At 41.1% G+C, this 24,454-nt stretch overlaps 1 long non-coding RNA gene across 1 annotated transcript; it reads left to right on the top strand.

Annotated features, from left to right (window-relative positions):
* Positions 1 to 10,617: 10,617 nt before the first annotated feature.
* LOC122221367 lies at positions 10,618 to 12,871 on the top strand. Its single transcript, XR_006203167.1, has 2 exons — positions 10,618 to 11,193; positions 12,237 to 12,871. It is a non-coding gene; the product is annotated as an uncharacterized LOC122221367 (long non-coding RNA).
* The last annotated feature ends 11,583 nt before the right edge of the window (positions 12,872 to 24,454 follow it).

Raw genomic sequence — 24,454 nt, 5'->3', positions numbered from 1 at the left:
GGAAGTTTCACTTGTTCCTCATTCATTACCACATTCCCATCCCCCTTCTCCTCACCACTTTTCCACCCACCACCTTAGGAGAATCAATCTCATTTATCTTTCTTGAATTATTTTGCACAAATAAGGAGATATATGTGTGTTCTTTATATCCTTACTTTCTTATATAAAGAGAAGCAAACTATAGATACTCTTTTGCTCTTTGAGGGTCTTTTTTTCTGTTTTTTTTGTTTTTGTTTTTTTGTTTGTTTGTTTCTGTTGTTGTTTGCTCTTAACAGTACATCCTGGAAATCTCTCCAAATCAGTTCTTATACATCTTCTTCATTCTTTTAGACAGCTATATAGTACTCCATTTTGTAGATGTGCCATAATTTATCGCACCACTATTCTCTGTAGAGGCATTTAGGTTGTTTCCATTTTTTTTTTTTTACAATTGTAAACAACTCTATAATAAACAAACATGTACATATGCATTTTTTATATTGTTGAAGTATATCTTCAGGGTAGGTTCCTAGAAATAGGATTACTGAACCAAAAGTAAGTGCATATGGGGCATCTGGGTGGCTCAGTTGTTTAAGTGTCCAACTTGATTTTGGCTCAGGTCATAAACTCAGTTTCATGAGTTCAAGCCCCAAATCAGGCTCTGTGCACTGACCACACAGAGCCTGCTTAGGATTCTCCCTCTCTCCCTCTCTCTCTGCCCCTTCCCCACTCACACTTTCTCTGTCTCTCTCTAAATAAATAAATAAACTTTTATTTTTTTTTTTTATTTTTTTTTTCCAACGTTTTTTATTTATTTTTGGGACAGAGAGAGACAGAGCATGAACGGGGGAGGGGCAGAGAGAGAGGGAGACACAGAGTCGGAAACAGGCTCCAGGCTCCGAGCCATCAGCCCAGAGCCTGACGCGGGGCTCGAACTCACGGACCGCGAGATCGTGACCTGGCTGAAGTCGGACGCTTAACCGACTGCGCCACCCAGGCGCCCCATAAATAAACTTTTAAAAAGTGCATATGTTATTGTTAGGGATTGCTAAATTTCCCTCCAAAAGCGTTATTTTTTTAAAATATTCTGTATGACAAGATGGGAAACATGCACAAAAAGCTCTTTTGCTGCGTGTGAAGTATAATATCTGCCTTGAAGACAAACCCGTGTGCAAATTCTTAAGTTGTGAACTAAACTATACATATTTTTTTCCATGAAATACCAGTTTTTATTTGGGAAAAAAAGCCAACTGACATACCAAAAATTGTTTTTCAAACTTGGGAGTTTGGCAGATATTTTCTTGAGTATTAACAAAATGAGCTTAAGGGAGAAAAAGACAGCATTTGTTGCCAATAAATAAATCCAAGATTTCAAGCAAAAATTAGATTTTTTGAAAACTTGTACCCACCACTGTAAGTTTCCCAAAACTTAGAGAATCTTTGGATGAGATTTGTGGTGATATTTACTGATGTGATTTTTGATAGTGCATGATGAAATATATCAACATTTGGGAGATCTGCATGACTCAGTGAACCAACATAAGATAAATGATCAATGTGTTATGTTATGAAATCATGCGTAGGTAAGCGATCCACTCAAAGGGCAAGATAGACCAAAGGATATGATTCCACTTTGCACATAACATTTGAGAAACTATCACTTACCAAGTTCTGGTATAATATCAAAGAAGAATATCCACACTTATCTGCAAAAGTTATTAAACTACTCCTCCTTTTTCCAACTACATTTTGGTGTGAAGCAAGATTTTCTTCATATACTTCATCCAAGCCAACATATCACAACGGATTAAGTGAAGAAGCAGATATGAGAATTTAACCGTTTTCTCTTAAACCAGATATTAAAGACATGTAAAACAATATTACTCTTCTCATTATTTTTTTACTTTTAAAAAATAATTACTTTTTTAAGAAAATATTTTACGTATGTTAACATGTAACAGTTTCAGTATATTTTTGTTTGTGTTACGGTGCTAACATATGTGTAACGCAAAATTTTCCATTTTAACAATTTTTAAGTATGCAGTTTTTTGATACTAGTGACATCACTCCAAACAGAAACTTTACACCCACTGAGCAATAACTCTCCATTCCCCTCCTTGGTAATCAGTGCACTCCTGCTTTCTGTCTCTATGAATTTGCCTTTTCTAGATATGTCATATAATGGAATTATGCAATATTTTGTGTCTGGCTTTTTTCACTTGGCATGTTTTCCCAGGAGCATCCATGTTGTAGCATGTATTAGAACTTCATTCCAGGGTGCCTGGGTGGCTCAGCTGGTTAAGTGTCTGACTTTGGCTCAGGTCATGATTTCACAGTTTGTGAGTTTCAGCCCCGCATGGAGCTCTGTGTTGACAGCTCAGAGCCTGGAACCTGCTTTGGATTCTATGTCTCCCTCTCTCTCTCCCCCTCCCCGACTCATGCTCTGTCTCTGTCTCTGTCTCTGTCTCTCTCTCTCTTTCTCAAAATAAATAAACATTCAAAAATTCTTAAAAAAAAAAAAAAAAGAACCTCATTCCATTTCCTGGCTGAATAATACTCCATTGTAAGTATATAGCACATTTCATTTATTCAATCACTTGTTGATGGACATTTGGGTTGTTCCACCTTTTGACTATTGTGCATTATACTGCAATGAGCATTGGTGTACAAGTATCTATTCGAATCCCTGATTTCAGTTATTTTGTATATATACCTAGGAGTAGAATTATTGGACCATATGGTAATTCTATGTTTAGCTCTTTGATGAATTATTCAAAATGAGTTATTTATTAATTAGAATACAAACATTTTTTAAAATTGGACCTTAATTTCTAATGTAGTAAACATTAATAGGTATAACCCACATAAACAAAAGGTATTTGGGGTACTCAAAAATTTTACTAGCGTAAAGGGGTCCTGAGATCAAAATGCTTTGAGAAATCTTGCTATACAGCAATGAAAGTTAGCAAATTGCAGTTTGCCAGAAATGTGACTGAATCTTGCAATATAACACGAATGAAGTACTTATAATAAACTTCAAACTAGCCCAAACAAAACTGTATCATTTTCAGACACATACGTAAGTGCAAAACCTCTAAAGAAAAGGCTAGATGGGCTTACACAAAATTAGGACACTGACAATAAAGAGGGGTGCCAGCAGACAAAGACATTTGGAAGGTTTGGGTGCTGGGTCATGGTTATATAGACATTCATTTTATAAAAAGCTATTCTTTACTTTGTGTGCGTATTTTTCAGTATATGTGTGTGTTTTCACAATTTAAAAAGGTTTGGGGCACCTGGGTGGCCCAGTCAGTTGAGCGTCTGACTTCAGCTCAGGTCATGTTCTCACGGTTCATGGGTTCCACCCCCAAGTCGGTATTTGCCTTGATATCACGGAGCCTGCTTCGGATTCTCTATTTCTCTCTCTCTCTCTCTCTCTCTCTCTGCCCCTCCCCTGATCTCTCTCTCTCTCTCAAAAATAAATAAGCATTAAAAATAAAAAATAAATAAAAATAGATAAAACCGGTTCATAAAAAGAAAGAAAGAAAATGACTTGGAGAATAGCACCACTAGAGATAGGGAACAATCCAAAAGGGAGAGAATAGTGCCTTGGTTTTCGTACACCGTGATGGAATGTTCCTTGAAGGGTTGGCCCAAATCTCCCTTCTTCTCAATCAGCCCTCCACGCTTAACACAGTGCTAGCACCCAATGAACCCCAGGAAAATTTTCATAGATCCCAGGCACTTTGACTTTGAAAGACCTCATTCCACTACACATCAAATCAAATGTGTTAAAACCTACGAACCATCCACATTTAATTTAACTGTTTTGATGTAAGTTTTTTTGAGGATTTGTATAATCTTTGTAGTTTTCATGCTTTTTGAGCTTTGTTTGTGAATGACTTTGAAATGAACCAAAGAAAAAGAGACCATGGTATATCTTCAATGGAAATCTGTATGTTGCATAAAGACCACGTTTCTAGATTATCTGATTTGTGGGGTTTGCACCTTTCATTGTCTTTGAGTTATTTTACAATTCTGTAAAATTTAGGCAACTGATAACAGTGATAACATGAAGTCTACTTCGTCATATAAACATTAAAGTATACTTCATCTGGTAGAGGGACAATTAATTTTTCTTCCCCCCCTGTATTTATTTGTAAACTCATGTAAACATCTGTGTGTGTCTTGGGTCTTGGAAATTTCTTTCAAATCAGTCATAAGATCTTACTCGTAATCTCATTAATTAATGAGTTAAGTAGAACTATTTGCATGTTCATTTTATGTTTCTATGAGATTCATGATTTTACCTTTTTTAAAAAAGTTAATCTTGGAGCACCTGGGTGGCTCGGTCAGTTGAGTGTCTGACTCTTGATTTTGGCTCAGTTCATGATCCCAGGATTTTGGGATCAAGGCCCGAGTCAGGCTCTGTGCTAAGCATGGAGTCTGCTTAAGATACTCTCTCTCTCTCTCTCTCTCCTTCTTCCCCTCTCCCCTGCTTGCATGATCTCTCTCTAAAATAAAAAAAAAAAAAAAAGTTATTCTCTACCAGCTTTAGAGATCGTCCACCAATGTGTCCAGTGGATTCACCTGACAGAGTAAGAGATATTGTACTGCCAGAGAAGTGCATCCTATGGACAGCTGAAGCCCAGATATGTAATTCTTGGTTCCCAGAGGTGAACCTGAAGTAGCAATAGAACTTTGTTGACTCCATCTCTCTAGTTTTTATTTTCCTCTCTACCAGTTTTGTGTTTTGTTTTGTTTTGTTTCATGTGTTTTGTTTGTGCCTGAGAAGCAATTCTCCAACGGTAGAAGCAATGATTGTGAATTTGGTTTTATAGTTTTGATCATTTAATGATCTCTGTAAATGGATTAATAAATTATAGAAATATATTTTCTGTTATGTAAAAAGATGAAAGAGAATCTGGTTGATTAGTCTTATTTGTTGATTTATCTATTTCAAGCTCAAAGAATTTTGTGCCCACCAAGGAGAACAGCTCTTCGATATAACTGAACCGATGAGTTTGTGTGTTTCTATGCTCCTTATGTCTCAACCTGTGGCAAAAATTATAGAATTGAATCTATAAGGTCACTTTGTGTCTGCATGCCCATGTCTGTATTCAGGCCTTTAACTCTTGCAGTGTAAGTGTGAAATATTTCTACCTTAAGTCTTTATAAATTACATTATCAATCATCTTAAAGAATCTCTATTCTGATTGATTTAAAGAGAAAAATAAGTGTTTATACAAATCAAATATTCCTAAAAATTTAATGCAGTGAGGGAATGAATTTCTAATTCTTTAAATGTGCTACACTTAAAAAATTACAGAAACTAACTCAGAGACATTTTAAGAATCCAAATTGATATAATTAAGGTAAATCTTTGGCAAATAAAACTAGTTTAATATGTGTGATTTAAAAGAACAATTATGCCTTCTTTGATTTATCAGTGTGGAGCATAATAAAAGCATACATTCTATTCTACTTGGATGTACTTTTCCTATGGTTCTTATAAAATGTAAATTTGTGTTCAACAAAATTAAATTCTGATTTTCATAATTTTATTTCAAGAATAATTACGTTTTGTAGCATGGCAGCTTAAAGATCACTTCCAAGATTCCTAGGTAGCTTAAAATTTTGAACTGGTATTAAATTGAGTTAATTAGTGGATAGTCATTGAATATCTAGATAATTCCCAAGTAAGATAGCATACTAAACACATAATTAATTAATTATATGCTCTAGAGGGGCTATATCTATGGGTCAGGTTAATATACACATTTATCTTTGCTACTTTAAGAACACGTAAAAGAAAAGAGCATGACTACACAAAAGTGTATTCATTCATAAGCTTTCCTAGTCTGTTGACATGCTGCTACATGGCAGAAAGTTCTCGGTTATCACCCTGCACCCACTTTTCTGTATGAATGAGAAGTTTGTTGCTTTGGTTAAAAATTATAATTAATATGAATGGTTGCAACTACAGTTAGGAGCAATAGTGACAGAGAAATCCAACTGCCTAAATGTTTTTATTCTTAAAAAAAAAAAAAAAAAGAGTAGTTTTATCCTAAAGCATCAGTCCTCAATGTTGTTGGTCTCCAGACCATTTTATTCTTGAGACTTGTTGAGGACCCCTAAATGTGGGTTATAACTATCAATATCATATTAGCAATTAAAACTAAGAATTTAAAAAATACTGGTCTATTACTTAACTTGAGGCTGGTAGTAATGAACAAATTGCATGTTTACATAAATGATATCTCAGTATTATAAAAAATTTTGTTTTGATCCCCTGAGATCTATCCTAATGCAAAGTGTCAGTTTCTTCCAGAATATGAAAGCAGATAATGAAAGGAAAAACTCAGAATGTGAATTCTATTTACTTTTGTTAATAATACCTGAGTCTGAAAAGAAGTTATGAAATGTGTCAAAACCTTAGCAAAGTTCATTCTGTTTTGATGGGTTTCCTTATCTAGTTTATTGAGAATGCCTTTGTTTACCATACGAAAGGTGGGGTTTTTTTTTGTTTGTTTTTAGTTTCTGTGTAAATTGCCTAGAGAGGAAAGATTCTGTGCCTTACCAGAATAATTTTCTGTGTTTTATGTGGACTTTATTATGTTTTTGGTTACTCAAAGTGGAAAAAAAAAAAAAAAAAAGAACAGGGGTGCCGGTGTGGCTCAGTTGGTTAAGCATCTGACTCTTGGTTTTGACTCAGGTCATGATCTCGTGGTTCATGGGTTCGAGCCCCATATCGGGCTCTGCACTGACAGTGCAGCCTGCTTGGTATTCTCTCTCCCCTCTCTCTCTGCCCCTACCCCATTCGCTCTCTTTCACTCAAAATAAATAAAGTTAAAAAATTCTTTAATAAAAGAACAAATTTTCCTTGTATGACAGAGGTAAGGCTCTTTTCAATTGCATTGTCATTAATGTTTATTTTAAAAAATATTTTATTGTTACTTTGATTAAATAATCAAATATTGTTTTTCAGCCCCAGGTTAAATTTGTACAAGTAAAATAGTACTAAATAAATACTTCAGAAAGTGTATGTTTCATGGGACATCCCTGGAAATTTGTCAATGTTCTGGTTTTCTATAATATGTCTTTACCCCAGGAAACACTGACCAAAATTCTTAAGAAATACTTCAAGTTTTCTTATATTTATTAGTGTCCTGGAGATGCTTTGCCTAATATATTAAGGCATAGTAGTATGGTGTTATCAGTCATAAAATCAGTTATCATTTGAAATACTTAGTTAAAACCTTATGTCTTTAATCTGAATCTAGAGGCTTCTAGGCCATTGGTTCTCAGTTGGAAATATGCATCAGACTTACCCATGGAACATGGGTATATAAATGGCAATGTAAATACCCATTTATATTTTTTATAAAAATAAGATCCAGATTTATTGTCCCTCTTTATTTGATGTTCTTGGTGCATTCTTGGTATATTGCATATATTATGTTTTAGGATTATTATATGCTATATCTCAAGATTCTTTTCCTTTATAAAACTTATATCCATACATTTAGATAAATCAAATGCAGCCTTCACTGGCTTCTTTGGAAAGAAGTGTAACCTACATCCTTAGAGATGTTTGTCTAAATTTTTTTAATGACTTGGGGTGCCTGAGTTGCTCAGCCAGTTAAGCATCTGACTTCGGCTCAGGGCATGATCTCATGGTTTGTGGGTTCAAGCCCCACGTTGGGCTCTGTGCTGACAGCTCAGAGCCTGGAGCCTGCTTCGGATTCTGTGTCACCCTCTATCTCTGCCCCTCTCCTGCCTGCACTCTGTCTCTCTCTCTCAACAGTAAATAAACATTTTAAAAATTTTTAATTTTTAATGACTTTATCTTTGTTATGCATATCATGAGACCTTTTTCCTTCCAAAATTATCAGTAATAAATTAACCACAGCCATTCTAAGTCTTTGCTATCTACAAATGGTTTTTGTTTTAAACTACTGCTTCCCTGAGGTGATGCTATAAGGTATGGGCCACACTTTATTTCTTGAACAAAGAAGGAGAATCTCAGCATCTCATTGAAAAAGACTTCACCAGGTGCTTCAAACGATTGACATTTCAAACAACAGACTCTTAGGTACAGTCTGAGGAAGTGACATCCTCTAGACAACTTTCAGACTGTACCAATGATCTGAGTCAAGATTCCCAGAACCCTTTTCAGTTGAGAAGCAAATGGCTTCATGAGACTGCTAACCCAAGATCCGGTAGAACAAGAATTAACTATAGGACTAAATAAACTGAAAAGGAAAATTTTATTATGGTTATCTGGAATACTGCTAATTTTTTTTAACGTTCTATTTTCTGGATCTAGCAGAAGGCCATTTCTCCTACCTTTTATACTTCTATCACACACAACAATTTAGTAAGTGCTGCTTTTGTAAACAGTTTTTAAGTAAACAGGTTTTAAGTGATAGCTGATTCTCACTGGGTCCCCAGAACTCAGAAACATGAAAGAATCTCCTCACTTTTGTTTTTTGCATGGTTTGCAGCCCTCCTTTTCAGCAGGATATAATTGGACATGTTGACCGTGCAATATGGACCTTATCAGAAGTGTTATATTTGAGAATGGTGCTCATTCAGTCAAATATGACCACCACTTTGTTTTAAGAAACAAAGGTTGGCTGTACTTATGGAACTAACGTCTATAAGACCCTCTCAGGAAAGCTGGCCTGGCTCCTGGCTGGGGGTGTCCCAGCCTTTCAGGTGGTTTAGGAAGACCACTTCCTAGCAGACCAGGAACCATGTGATATTTAGGGAACTTAAGAATCTTGAGAGGAATTCACCCACATTCATATAGGTATGGCAGTGAAATTTGGTGGAGACCATTTCCGAGAATCGGTTTCCTCTCTCAAGATAGTAAATAGTACAGGCCTTTAAATCCATCTGAGATTCCTTAGAATAACTCCCAGATAGAAGTTAATTCTATGACATGAGCATTGTTCGATACTGTGCGGCTCAAGATTTGCAAAGCAAACTTAAGGAAGCCTATATGTTCACGAATACACTTGCTGAATTTATGTAAACAATCAAGCCAATCAAGCCAAACCTAATTGAAATCAATCTTATTTTGTGGTCAAGAATAATCTTTCTTGGAGATTCTATAATCACGAGGAAAGAGGGAGAGACCGTCAGAAAAAATTGTGACAGACTCTGAAATGTACCAAAGAGTATCAAAAAAAAAAAAAATGCTGGATGTATTCATTGGCAAACTATGTATTATCGAGAGCACATTATTTTGGTTTATCTGATTCTGTGGAATTTAAACCTTTCATTGTCTTAGAACTATTTTATAATTCTGTTATTTTTTAAAATGATAACAAAGCAAATAATTGTTACCTATAAATATGCAAAATAATTCTGTCTGATGGAGGAACAGTTGATCCCTTCCCACCCCCACCATAATGGAAAAAGCCAATTTTGCGTATATTTGTAAGTTCACATGACCTACATATGTCTCTGCTCTTTGAATTCTCCTTTGAACCAATTGTAACATCTTGCTGATTTCCTCATTAGTTAATAAACTAACTATTTGACATATATTCATTTTGTATATTTATATGACAGTCATGGTTTTATCTTTTTAAAAAGGCATCCTTTAACATGTTAAATTTTTTTTTTTTAAGTTTATTTATTTTTTGAGAGAGAGAAGCAGAGCTTGTGCAGGGAAGGGACAGAGAGAGAGGGAGACAGAGAATTCTAAGCAGGCTCCAGGCTCTGAGCTGTCAGCACAGAGCCCGACATGGGGCTCCAGCCCACAAACCACCAGATCATGCCAGATCATGACCTGAGCTGAAGTCAGAGCCCAACCAACTGAGCCACCCAGGCACCCCTAACATGTTAAATTCTTCACTTTGCTCTTGTGCCATAAACTATTATGTTAATTATTTATACATTGCAGAAGAGTTAAACTGTCAACAGTTGACTAGTTGACATGTTAGTTTAGTGACACATTCAATGTTAACATTTATTAATTATGAATCTACAGCAAGTAGCTTCCTGTCTTGGAGTTATTAATTTTATTCTAGGCATCAAACATTCTCACAGGCTCCTGAAAAGCTCTTAAGCCCTATGCACTGTGCTTATGGTGTAAAATTAATAAAAAACTGAGTAGTCACTGAATAAATGTTGAATAAATGAATGAGTAAACAGAAAATAATCCCTACCATTTTGGTGGACCTTCTTATGTGCCTTATACTCATATGTTTCCTAGAAATAAGGAATATACATGAGAAGTAAATTACACAGCGATATTTGTTGGACATTATTATTGTTATTACCATTTGATAAGTGAAGAACAGGCTGAAGTTGCCTAGCATGCCTGTGACAACACATGCCCAAGTGCCAGGGCAATATCTGAACCCAGGTTTCTGGCCTCAGAGTCTGCCTTTCCACTACCCAGGATATTGGTACAATCTCTCTATTAAAATAAAAATATTAACGATAATCTAGCCCTGAGAGTTGTTGTGGAGGAAAATGAGATGATGCATATAATGGGCTTGGCATAGTTCCTGGCACAGAGTAAGTGCTCACTAAGTGGTAGTCATGGTAACATTTGTCCCAGGTTCCTGCTCCTCTGTGACCTCATATATCTTCTGAGCCACAGCAGTCTGAGCTGCAGGGATTGGGTTAAGGAGGAGGAAGTGGTGGTGAGAAGATACACTTTGCATAAGTATTTACATGTTTTAAAAACTCTTTTTATTTCACAATGGAAAAAGTCTTTTGAAGCAAGCCTGTACAATCTAGGGACAATTTAAACAGATTCAAATTGGAAAGTTACAAGGGAAATTGCAAAAGGAAACAGGAGGAGTCCCACCTTAATGGGTCTAAATCCCAGAGGCTCTGAGCCAAGCAGGCTCCAAATCATGCTCCTTAACTCCCACTTGTGCGGTGCGTGAATCCTTCCCCAGCCTCAGCAGTAACTGGAAAGTAGGAGAAGCAGAGATCATGGGGCGTTCAAGGACCCAAACTACACCAAGCCAAATATTCAAGTCTGGGTCCCCATATCTGTTCCTGAGGAAATTATCTGTGAGCAGATAGAGTGAAACAAGTAAAACTTGTGTTGGTGAAAAATGAGCCTGTCTCTAGCGTGGACAAAGTCCCAAAGTAAAGCTCAACAAAAGCAGTCACTGTGACTCCCATTGCTTTTGTCAGTCCCTGTGATTGTAGCTGCTGTATCCTGCATCCAAGGGGCTGTGGGTAAGTGCTGACATCCTAGGATGGCAAACTAGGCTGAAGGGGACGGGCACAGATGATAGGGGAGACTTAGCTCATTGCTGACTGAGTAGGACTATGAGGGTTGTTGGAGGGCTGGCCTTGTGGATTTGATAGCTGCATCTGAAGAGAGTTTGAGAGGGTGGGTACGGGGGGGGGAGGGTTTAGTGAGGGGACAAGTTACAGGGGGAGGGCACATAAGTGTCATAAGAGTGATGATTACCATTATGTGACTCTCTCCCCCGGCAATGGGATAGTCTGACTACTGTCAGCGCATAACCCCCTCCTCCAAAATCAGGACATTCCCTTGCTACTTTTCACCATATCCCCTTCCTCAGTCTACAGAAAGCTCCCAAAGGCCAGGCAGAATCATTGCCCCAGTTGCCCACGAGCACACAAAGAAGACCCCTTGCCCGTTTCCCCACACATCATTTGCTATTTATGAATATGCAGTTATGAAAGTATGAAGTCATCATTTCCAATTATGTTATTTTAATTTGTAGCAGTGATAAAGGGGAAGATCTTCCATTACCCCAATGCCCTCTCCCTTCTAATTGATTATTATCCTTTATCCCTGTATTCTTGACCTACTATCTATAGGGCAGAAGTGTTCTTCCCCCCCCCCCCATTCTTTTTCCTCCCCATGGTCAAGGCTTCGTGTGGATTCCTTATATCTCCTCCCTCAGCCTCCTGGCTGAAGTCACTGCAGATTTCCTCACCCCTCCGAACAGATAGCTCAGTGCCATTAGCTTTGTAGTTTCATCTTTGAAAGATCTAATCTTTGTATTCCCCTCTCTACTTTCCTTAACTTTTTAATAACAGAGACATGTCAGAACAGAAATTGCTTCTGGTCTGGAACAGGCTGTGCTCTCGATGGCACATATATTACTGAGGCAGGGGTGACTTCACTTTGACTTGACACAAACCCAATCAGGATATGAGAACTCTGAAGATCTAAGTCTTTATCTGGGGCTTCACAGTTGGTAGGGAAGGGGGAATGTTATTAACGTATGTATATCTCCTTGCAGTTCCCACCAAAGAGAGAGAGGGAGAGAGAGAGAAATCCCTGACATTCATCTCTTAAACAAGACATGTGAGGAGCCAAATGCCATTTGACAGGACAAATATTTACTGTGCCCGCAAACAGCCCCGAACATCAGTGCAGGGAACGTGAAGACTGAGCCAAGGCTGATCAAAGTTCAACGGAGATGCCAGGTCCCAAGAGCTGGGGATTAAGGGCATCATTTAACACCGAACCATGGACAAGATTTGTCTCGTTGGCTCCCTATTCAAACCGGGCATTTTATTTTCATTTCCTCGGTCCTCCACCGGCTCATGTTCTTCAGGGTGGGGGGCTGCGAGCCCTTTTCATTCCCCTAAACTCTGAGCTCTTGGCCGATCTTTCACACAGCGGTCAGCGGGATTACAGGGTTGCGGAGTTCTTGTGAAGATTTGCTCGTTCTCCTGCAGAAAGAAAATTGGACTCCTGAAGACCCACAGGACCATCACTGCTAATAGCAAGCAGTGAGACGAGAGGCCCGTCGAGAAACCACGGCCGGAAAAAGCACACAGAGACATTTTTTTGCAGCAGCGTCAGCAAAGCAGCCTCATGGGGGAGGGCTGGGGGGAATTTCCACTAACAAGCTTGACAGTTCTCCTGTAACTTGTAGAAGTCCTGCTTACTTCAGCAGCATTATTTTTCAGACAGAAGTGTCTGATTAACTGCCTCCTAGAGCAATGGTGTTTAATTGACACCGGCCACAAAGCCGGCTGAGAAGTTTATCTTCTTCTGCCTTTCACATGAGATCCTTTAAGTTCCCCGGCCACCGCGGGCCGCTTGGGAACAACTCTCTTCATCCGTCTGGGCCCTGGTGTCCCCATAGCCCTTCTCTCCGGGGGAAGCAGCATCTAGAGGCTTCTACTTGCTCAGCTGCCCCTGGTCTGGTTATACTGAGCATGCTGGTTAACCTCTCATGCTTCAGTTTTCGCAGCTATCTAAGATGTTGGGGAGGAATTAAATGAGAAAATGTGTCTAAAGCTCTTATGTGGCCTGCGATTCGCGTGGCAAGCATTCATTAAGCGTTAGCTCTCATTATTATCATCTTGACGAATGCCGGGCAGAGGAGTTATCTGCCTTGGTCAGGATAAAAGGAGCTGGACACAGGCTTTCAGTTCTACAAGATGAAAAGAGCTCTGGACATGGAGGGTGGTGATAGTTGCACAACATTATGAATGTATTTAATACCACAGACCCACATGCTTCCAAAGGGGCATATATGTGTGTTTTACCACAACAAAAAATTGCAAAAAATAAAAGTAAATAAAAAGGATTAAAACAAAGGAGCTGAGTATGGCAGATAGAACAATGGCTCCCCCGAAAAATGTCCTCGTCCTCATCCCTAGGACCTGTGAAAGTCACCTTACATAACCACAGGGGCTTTGCAGATGTGATTAATTTAAGAACCTGGGGAAGAGGAAATCATTCTGGATCACCCAGGTGAATCCAGTCACAAGGGTCCTCGTATAAGAGAGAGGCAGGAGGTTCAGAGTCAGAGAAGGATGTGAAAACAAAAGCAGAGGGTGGAAGATACTACCCTGCTAGCTTTGAGGATGAAGGAAGGTGGTCAGGAGCCAAGGAACACAGGAAGCCTCTAGAAGACGGAAAATACAGCCATCAGAAGGAACGGAGAGCCCTGCAGCATCTTGATCTTAGACCAGAGAACTTCTGACCTCCAGACCTGTGAATGATAAATCTGTGGTATTTTCAGCCACTGAGTTTGTGGTCATTTGCTCCAGCAGACCTACCATCAAATGCCCTGGGTGGTGGCGGAGACCCGTGGGCCCGATCTGGAGTGGGGGGAGAGGAACCTCCACAGGAGCAGCCCTGGGACACAGACCCCATCCTGTCAGCACACGCCTCATGGGGGGGGCCTCTGCCTGTGGGCAGGTGCACCTCCTTTTCATCCTTGGAAAGCCGTGGTAATCAGACAAGGCACACCTCAAGGCCAGAGTATGTTGGGGTGTGGGGGGCATCTCAAAGAGGAGGAACGTGAGTGAAAAAATGTAAAGTCCTTTGGCAGACCAGGCCTGATGTCTCCTCAGAAAACCTCAGAGGAAGGGCCTGACGGGAAGGCATGGCTCAGAGTTTCCATATCCTGCTTAGGAACTTCTGCAACAAAGGAGAGACTGCTTTCACACACGGCTCACTGGGTCTCGCCCTTCTATAGCCTCAACGAGGTATTCATTTGCCCATAAGCCAGTCTTTAAGAATACTTGTTGAATGAATAAAACAAATGAATGAATAAATAGACAAGTTAAGGAACCCAAATGTTATCACAAAATACCCCCATTTTTCTTAGCCTGGAAAGGCAGGGGTGAGGGGGGGCAGGGCTGGCAGGGAGATGGATATTGGGAAAAGCTCCCTTTTCTCTAATCTCCCTGGGAGACTGAGCATGCCCCTCGTCCTCCCCGCGGTCAGACCCACTGGCTGGTGTCCTTGCACCCAGGACAGAAAGGCGTGTGGAGCTGTGTTGCTGCTCCTGTAGTTGGTATGCAAGCCAACACTCCTAGCACATTCCAAATCTGAGGGGGTGGATGCTAATAACCCATAATCAATGTTGCATTTGCCAACGGCCAAAAGAAAAATGAACCTTTAATTGAGCGAGATTTGGCATCAATCAATGATGTGACTTTAGTCAGGCAAAACTGACAGATTACTGAGTCGGACATCCAACTGTGAGAATTGTTCTCTACTGAGGCGAAGAATGCAAAATGTGGATAAACGACATCTCTTACCCAGCCCAGGACCATAACTCACTGTGAAAAAAGAAAAAAAAATCCCCTGCATTTGTTTTTAAATCTTCTGGAGTTTCTTTTTAAGTCATGTTCTAGCAGAGCTTAACTTACTTTGTAACTCCAAGCCCCTTCTGAGAAGTGTTGTTTAATTATGTGCTGATGACGGTTTCTAAGACAGCTGGTTGTAATTAAATTAGCAGATCCCTAGCTCGAGAGCCCAAGCAGGAGGAGCCTGAGGTGACTGTTGCAGCCCAGAGAGTCCCAGCAGGGTGACTGTGATGTGGCAGCACAGGCTTTGGACCTTCTTGAGTCCCGACAGACAGAGCTACTGACCAACAAAACCAAGAAACCTAGCCGTGGACAACACTGGCCAGCAAAGGGGGTGGTGAGGTATTCCCACGAACCCCACATGCAAACAGGCTGGGGATAAACCACCACCAACAGCAAGCCCTGGGTGCTCTCGGCACCTGAGAGAAAGCAGAGGGAAGCTACAGGGCATCTACAGACATAGCACAGGAGAAAACCAAAATAGCTGAAAGGTGGAAGCCTGTTAAGACCAGTGGCCCATCCTGGCAGGGGCTTTGGCCAATCCAGTCAGGGAGTGGGAAGGGTCTGCAGTCAGCTCGGAACTGAACTTTCCAAACTGATGGGCCAGGACAAGCCCCCAAATCGGGGGAGAAACCACTGAGGGGAATCAAAGCCGAGCAGAACGGGTGCTTTAGACTGACAGCCGGCCCACAAAAGCAGGTGAAAGTCCAGCTGCAGACACCTGTGCTTACGACCCTCTGTGCCACTTGCCCAGGAGACTGGGATGGCTCTCTGTTGCTCTGGGATCGTTGCTTCGTTGACCTATCTGGACACAGTTCTGTGGCTCAACCCTTGTCACTCTTTCAGACACAGTTTTGTATTCATTCTCCAGCTTCATACATAATTTCAATCGATTAGACCTAGTTCTGCCTTCCAGAGCTATAAGGAAGCCTCCTCTTTCTTCCACATGACAGGTTTCAAATATGACAGGGCCCTCTAAAAGCATCTCTATTTCAGGCTGAGCATCCCCAGTTTCTTCAAAAGCTCCTTCTGGAATGTGGCTTCCAGAATCCTCAGTCCTGGCCTCCTGCCTCTGGGCTTGTTGCAGTTCAGTTCCTGATACAGTAGAAAAATGTCAGTCCTGGAACCAGAGAGCTTGTATTTAAGTTCTGGAACCTCTACCTCCTGGCTAGCCTATTACCCTCTCTGGGTCTCAGTTTTCTCATCTGCAATATGGGGATGACTGTTAACTATAGATTTGTATGGAGGCTCTGTGAGATAACTTATGTAGCCACTTTGAGAACGCTAGAACATGGACGAAGTACCCATTAATTGTTTGGGCATTATGTCTGAAAGTTGTAACCCCAACTTGCATTTAAAAAAATTTTTTTTAATGTTTATTTATTTTTGAGACAGAGACAGAGCATGAATGGGGGAGGGGCAGAGAGAGAGGGAGACACAGAATCGGAAGCAGGCTCCAGGCTCTGAGCCATCAGCCCAGAGCCTGACTCGGGGCTTGAACTCACGAACCGCGAGATCGTGACCTGAGCCGAAGTCGGACGCTCAGCCGACTGAGCCACCCAGGCGCCCCATTTAGAAAGATCATTCCAGAAGTGATCTATCAAGAAGAGGATGGAACTGGGGCTTTCCTCTCCCTTATTCTAGTCTCTGGGCTTTTCTAAATGCCATTTCAATCACACAAACTCTTCAGGCCTTTCATACTATGGGTCCTCACTGAGCCAGAAGTAAGCAGTGTAAGAGCCACTCCAGCGACAGGAGGTATAATCGTCTTTACAAAGTCATGGTAATATTATATAGCACCTGGATGCAGAGAGCTTCTGCCCACCCCATACAAAGGACCTCCAATCCTGAATTAGATCGGTCTGTCATTCTTTCCCCCAACTTGATCCTAAGGACTATTTTTTCTGAGGGAGGGATACAGAAACTTAGCAACTTCATGTTTAAAAATATTATAGTCCTGGGGATCCTGGGTGACTCAGTCGGTTAAGCATTTGACTTTGGCTCAGGTCATGATATCATGGTTCGTGAGTTTGAGGCCTGCATAGGGGTCTGTGCTGACAGTTCAGAGCCTGAAGCCTTCTTTGGATGCTGTGTCTCCTTCTTTCTCTGCCCTCCCCTACTCATGCTCTGCCTCTGTCTCTCAAAAATGAATAAATGTTTAGAAATTTTTTAATTAAAATATTAAATATTATTAATTAAAATATTATAGTTCTATCCTCTTGCACAGTTGGTAGGAATGCAAACTGGTGTAGCCACTCTGGAAAACAGTTTGGAGTTTCCTCAAAAAATTGAAAATAGAATTACCCTATGACCCGGAAATAGCACTACTAGGAATTTATCCAAAGGATACAGGAGTGCTGATTCATAGGGTCACATGTACCCCAATGTTTATAGCAGCACTATCAACAATAGCCAAATTATGGAAAGAACCCAAATGTCCATCGACTGATGAATGGATCAAGAAGACATGGTATATATATGATGGAATACTACTCAGCAATGAGAAAGAATGAAATCTTGCCATTTGCAACAACATGGATGGAACAGGAGGGTATTATGCCAAGTGAAATAAGTCAGAGAAAGACAGATATTGTATGTTTTCACTCATATGTGTAATTTAAGGAACTTAACAGAAGACCATGGGGGAAGGGAAGGAGAAAAAAATCATTTCAAACAGAGAGAGAGACAAACCATAAGAGACTCTTAAATGCAGAAAACAAACTGAGGGTTGATGGGGGGTGGGAGGGAGGGGAAAATGGGTGACGGGCATTGAGGAGAGCACTTGTTGGAATGAACACTGGGTGTTGCATGTAAGTGATGAATCATGGGAATCTCCAGAAGCCAAGAGCACACTGTATACTCTGTATGTTAGCTAACTTGACAATAAATTATCTTAAAAAAACAAAACAAACACACGATAGTCCTATGTGTCCAATCTTCATTTTCCTCCCTATTCTTCAACCAATCTGCAAGCCAAGAACTAATCCAAACTTTAATTTCTTCTCATTTGGGCTTATTCTATCTCCTCTGGATAGCAAACTTCATATACTCACTGCAGGATACATACATCCTTCTGCTTGACCTAGATTTGGCTCTCCAGCTTCACAGAGTATCCCCTTACAATACGCCAAGGTTTGTTAAATGGGTCTACCACGTGACCAATACGTTCTTTTTTTTTTTTTTTTTTTTTTCTTCTTTCTGTTTCTCAAAATGGACTCTGATCTGCACACTGGTCTTTTTTGTTCATGTTAATTTCAGGTGTACAACGTGACTTATTTGTATATATTGGGAAAGGATCACCACACAGTAAGTCTAGTTACCATCCATCACTACACAGTTATAATTTTTTTCTTGCGATGAGAACTTTCAAGCTCTACTTTCTTAGCAGCTTTCAAATATGCGATGCAATATTATTGACTATAGTTACCATGCTCAACATCTCCTTGACTTATTTTGTAACTGGAAGTTTGTACATCTTGATGCCCTTCACCCGTATCTCCCACCCCCACCTCCCTCCCCTCTGGCAACCACCAATCTGCTCTCTCTAAGTTTTGTTTTGCTTGTTTGTTTGTTTTGTTTCTTAGATTCCATATATAAGTGAAATCGCACGGCATTTGTTTCTCTCTGAATTATTTCACTTAGCATAATACCCCATAGGTTCTTAATTGTTTTCTTAATTACTGCTCTAAAATTCAGCCATCTTTAAGAGTCGGCAATAAAGTTTTAGAAAATGCATGTGATTAGCTGTTTTAATGAAAGGGTACTTTAAAAAATAAGAGGCAAAGCATGTTATTCACTTAGTTAAATAAATAGAACCTCCTGGGAGCCTGGCTGGTTGGCTCATGAGGCCAGAATTGAAGAGCCAATGCCCATGTGGGGTCCAGTTACCTTAAATTGCCAACTAAGAACACAGGAAGAAGTAAAAAGCCACATGAGGGTAGTGTTGAAAATTTAAATATTCACATTTTATTGGGGTCATTTATCCTGTCACATACAGGAAATATACATAAGTGTTCAAATCCGTACCCTTTACCATACACATATACTCTCGCTCCCACGCACATATGTTCAGATATGTGATTACCCTTATACCCAACAAGAACACTAAACTCCCATGCATTCTTGGTAAAAGGGTGACAGCAACTTATTGGTGTATAATCCATCCAATCACAATGAGGCAAGGAAGATAATCTCATCTCACAAGACTTTAAAGAGAAAAGAATTTGGTAACACTGAGCTCTTGGTTAACAGTCTCACTGGTGAAAGTCCCCAGGTGATGTTGATAGAACATCTAACAAACCACCGTCGGAATTCGAGCAGCTCAGCAGATCAGACACCCTCATGTGACATTCACATTTTTGTGGCTAGATCCAGGACTTAGCTGGATGTATCTTAGTACAGAAAATGTTTGAGAAATGTCCCAGACAAGATGGATGGATTTTCACTGTCTCAGGCCCTCCCCCTCCATGGCCCCCCACTGGTACTTTGTAATTTAAGATTTCAGAAAACTACCTTTAAGTTGTTTGACCTGTAGCTCTATCTCCCAGTAAGATTGCAAACTCTGTGAGTACAAAAACCAGGCCTTCAGATTCCTTTCTGTCTCTCCCAACTCAGCTCTTAATCCTATGCCTTTCATAAAGCAAACACCCAAAAGACATTGCCTGACCAAATGGCCTAATGTGGCCTTGGAGATATCAATATCATGCCGGTCCTAAACTGTGTGGCACTACATGAAAAGAACTGTTAAGAGTGGCTGGGCCTTGGTTACTCTGCTATAAAACCATCTCTTCCTGAATTTACTGCAGACTTTATGATTTATTCGTCCTTTGATGTATTTTTGCCTTGGCTGTATGTTTTTAAATCATGCCATTAGGATTTTGTTACACATTCAGGTAGTGAGTTGAAGAGATAAACCCTCTCTAAATTGCTAACATTCCAAAGACTCATGAATTTGAGGCCAAAAGGCACTTCTATGCCAGAAAAGGTCAAGGGTGGCTGCTCAACCAAGAAGCGGAGCAGGGCAAGCCACTTGCCCCCAATCAGACACAGCCCCACTGTGTGAAGTGCAGAGAAGACTGTTTTTGATCTGTGGTAGCCTGCAACCTGGCCTGAGGTCTGAGTCTTGGTATTTTTTCCCTATTTTCCAAATGTGTGCTTATTTAAATTTCATAATTATCTGGCTATAAACTCCTAGGGATTTCAAAGAAGAAAACAACAGGTCAGCTTGAAGTTAAAGAAGATAAATGAAAACAGGCCAGGAGAATCAGAGCCAGTTCCTGCCAAAGACTCAGCTAGCCTTGTGTCATGGGGGCACCAGCCTGATTGCATGACGTAACTGTCTCCATACTGAAATTGGGCACATCTGGAAATGATCACTTCACAGTTTGCTTGGCCCCTTCCCTATGACCAGACCTCACTAACTTGCTTTATATAAACCACAAACTCACACATTTCTGGCCAAAGGGGATTATTTACTTGGCTTAGCACATCCCTGGCCATGACATCATTTGCAGCTAGCTGGTCACCAAACATACAAAAAGAACGTGATACAGGGGGAGACACGCTCGTCACCCACAGTCACTAACCCTTTGTGTGCCTTTGGCCAAATACAGTATGGTGACAGCTTTACCCCAAGTCCCTCTTAAGGCTGGCTAGCAGCTCCCCAGTGGTTCACATCGGACTGTCTCTAAACAGTTAACAGATAGTAGCCACTGGCCAAGTTGACCAGGACTTGGCTTCAAAGATCCCGAGTCTAGAGCCTGATATAAGAATGTGAGTGATGTTTCTGCTTTCCCTCCCATCATGTTCAGGGAGTTTGGAAGGTCACTTTCCTCCTGGTCACAGTGCCAACCATCCCCTTCAGGAAGACTGAGTGCAATGGGCTCCTGGCGCACCCCCTGCCAGACAGATTTGTTCAAAATGTGAGAAAACAAATCAGCGAAAGCAATCTAAGCAAATAATCAAAACCAAAAGGACATACCTCTTCTGCAGCTGACTGGATGTTTTGTAGGCCCAACTCCAGGTCCTCTCCTCCACCAAAGCCAGGCCCTGGGTCTATGCCCAGCTGCATCCTTGCTGGGGAATGGCCATATCCCAAACTACTTCTGCCGTAAGAGGCACTGCTTCTCTCTACTCTAAACCACTTTCTTATGAAAGCAAGGAAATCAAGGGGTATTATTTATACCCAATCCAATTAGTATGATTATCCAAACACCACTGAGTAGGCAAGACCAAGACGGAAAAAAGTACAGCCCCTTTGTCACTGTTACTTTGGCAATTGGAGGAAAGAACATTGGTGTCATTCCAAGCCACGGGCTGTGTAGCTGCTCTAGTGGGTAGAGCACAAGTGAAAGGCCTTCAGATGAGGTTCCACCTATTCATAATTGGACTTGATTGTGGTTCTGGCTCAGGAATGTTTTGCTTAGCACAGGGATGGGCATCTGACTTTTCAGGGCTTGGGAGATAGTCTTAGCCAAGACAGTGACATAGTTTCTGTGATTTTCCTTTGGGAAAGGAAATGGAGTGGAGGGACATTCCAGAGAGGAATCATTTGGCTGCATAGAAACCATTCATGCCGAGGCTGACTCGGTTAAGCGTCCAACTTCGGCTCAGGTCATGATCTCACAGTTTGTGAGTTCAAGCCCAGCATCAGGCTCTGTGCTGAAGGCTCAGAGCCTGGAGCCTGCTTCAGATTCTATGTCTCCCTTCCTGGTTTACATTCTGTCTCTTTCTTTCTCTCTCTCAAAAATAAATAAACATTAAAAAAAATTTTTTAAGAAACAATTCATGCAAATTTAAAAGGAATTTTATTCAAAAAGTTCAGATTAAGTGGAATCCAAAGAGAAGGTGACCAGCTAGACTCTGGAACCAGGTCCTTTCTGAGGCCCTCTGCAACACTGCCTAGCCCTTCACCCTAGTGCCTGTGCATTGACACCATTCCGCTTCCTGGTCCCTCCATCTTCATTTTTCAAGACAGGGGATTTGATTGGTTTCTGGACAATCTTCTGAGTCCACCACCAATGGGGTGGAAGGGAGAATACACAGCAGAAGAACTACCTCTAAGAAGGAAGCATGGAGGCAGGAGAGAACGGATAAGCAGGTCTGCTACAGAAGCCCCTCCTATTTCACCCCTTAGTAATGGGGAAAGGTTCTTATTTGCATGACATCAATATGAATCAGAAGCACAGACCTGGGGCAAGGGAATCCCTCCCAACCTGGTCATCAAAGCAGACTGAAGGGAGACCAGGTGCTGTCAGGTCAGTACATAGAACATTTGGGAATACTGGAATGGGGACTAGAGAGAAAGGGCAAGAAGACATGCACATTGAAGATTAATTAAATGTTTTGAGGGAGCAGACGCCCTTGCCCTCCCTCAGACCCTATCCTAATTGTGTTCCCGCCCACAGGAATGGTTAATTGGTAGGAGGTCAGTGCATTTACATAGACTCATTCCAATTTATCTGGGAGGCAGGAAGGGCAAGGCAGGAATGGCTGGTTGACACACTGGTATACAATCATCTGGAAATCTAATTTGTGGAACCAGTAGCCATCTGTTCTATGGGTAATGTGCCAAGGTACCTGCCAACAACAGAACAAGCTTTCTGCTGTTGGGTAACTAATTGCATCTATGGGACCAACACAGCATGAGACTCAAGTCGTGGAACGTGTCCTCCACCAAATTACGATTTCTGCTTGGGTTTTTCTGAGTCGGTAAGCATAGTACAAAGACTGATATAACTGCAGGTGGATGGAGAGGCTGGGGTAGCCCGGCACTCCCAGAAGGTGGTAGGTCAGCAGGTATGAGGGGCAAGCACATTCCCAGAGCTGTGCAGGAGACTGTGGTTCTGCTGCAGCCATTCTCCTCCCACCCTCCCCACCCGAGGAAACAGAGCTGGGAAGGAAGATCCAAGAAGGGCTTATAAGTTGATATCAGTGGTTTCCTTTTATACCTTCTGAATTTTTTTCTTTTTTAAGTCACCTTGTTTAAAACCTAGAGAGAGTGGAATGTGCAGAAGGTATAAAATCAACATCTTCACCCTGTCACCACAAATGACATGGCAGCTCCTCCTCCGTAATAAACTCCTCATGGGAAAAGATCTCTTATTCTTCCATAACAACCAGCATGCTGGAGGAAAAAGCCAATAGCAGGTGGATTCTCCACCCTCTTCTGTACCCTCTAACCCCCAGATCCCTGTCTACCCATAGGCAAGGGGTTTCCATAGCACCTGAGCAGACTTGATCATAGGATTTTGTAATGTTTAATAAATTATTGTGGGACACAAGGATGGATGGATGGATGGATGGATGGATGGGTGGGTTGATACCTATTTTGCCTAAAGGGACTTACCCCCAAAGTCCAAGTGACAGCACATTTTTCATTGCGTTTTTTGGGTTTTTTTGTTTTGTTTTAAGAATATATCAGCAACAAAAGTGTAGCAAGAACACTGGGCATTATACAGGACTCTCAGTATCAGCTACTTCTGACATTCCAATGGGACCAGGTACAGATGTCTCCTCATACACCTGTCACCTGGGTTCTTTCTAACCTCTCATTAAATCCATATCATGCTGGATTGGCTCCCAGCTTTAGTGAAAAGAACCACTTCCTGTTTTCCTGACAGACCAGTACCTAGCACACTGCCCATATGTGGTGGATACTTAGTGCAGCCAAGAGGAAAAAACAAGGGATTTAACCAGCAGGAGGGAGTATGCTTAGCACTAAAGGAGCTAAGCTCCTAACAAGCAGCATGAATCAAAGGCACTTCTGACTCTCTGGTCTCCTGGGGGTCTGTGAAGGGCTGTTGCATCAAAGTTGCTCCCCAACAAGCAGCCTGGTCATTAGGCTGGGCCCATTGTGAAAGGTAAATTGATTGAATTGGCTTTCCAGAGACGTTGCCATTATCCTTGGAAACAGAGGTTTCTAGTGGTATAGGTAATCACACAAAACTAAATATACCTAACAGTCAATCGCGAAATGGATTCTATGAGACTTTTTGAGATTTGTTTTTAATTAAAGAAGAAATGATTATAGACTCCCTTTCTGATTGTATTTTGCTTGGACAATAGGAAAATTAAGTCTATGCCCTAGGCACATATGAGCTGGATGGCAAATGGAAGCAGAAAGAATGTGGACCTAGGAGTCACTATTCACTGTGATGAGAGAGGTGACATCTGCCCAGGGTTGTGATGATCAACTGGCTCTCCAATAAAAGCCCTGATCTGTAGTGTTTGCCACTTTTAGTGGTGTAAATACACCGTGGCTGATTCCAAGGCACCAACCTATCACTGAACACAGAGTTGGGAAGAGAACCAGCCTCAATACACCACTGCATCCACCAGAGTAAGCTTAATTCTGGTGTCAGAAACCAGAAGACCCACCAGCTTTGGTGGGGCTGGAATCTTA

Source organism: Panthera leo, chromosome B3 (assembly GCF_018350215.1).
Source record: "Panthera leo isolate Ple1 chromosome B3, P.leo_Ple1_pat1.1, whole genome shotgun sequence".
In the NCBI taxonomy this organism is placed as follows: domain Eukaryota; kingdom Metazoa; phylum Chordata; class Mammalia; order Carnivora; family Felidae; genus Panthera; species Panthera leo.
This window is presented reverse-complemented; position numbering and strand designations above follow the sequence as displayed.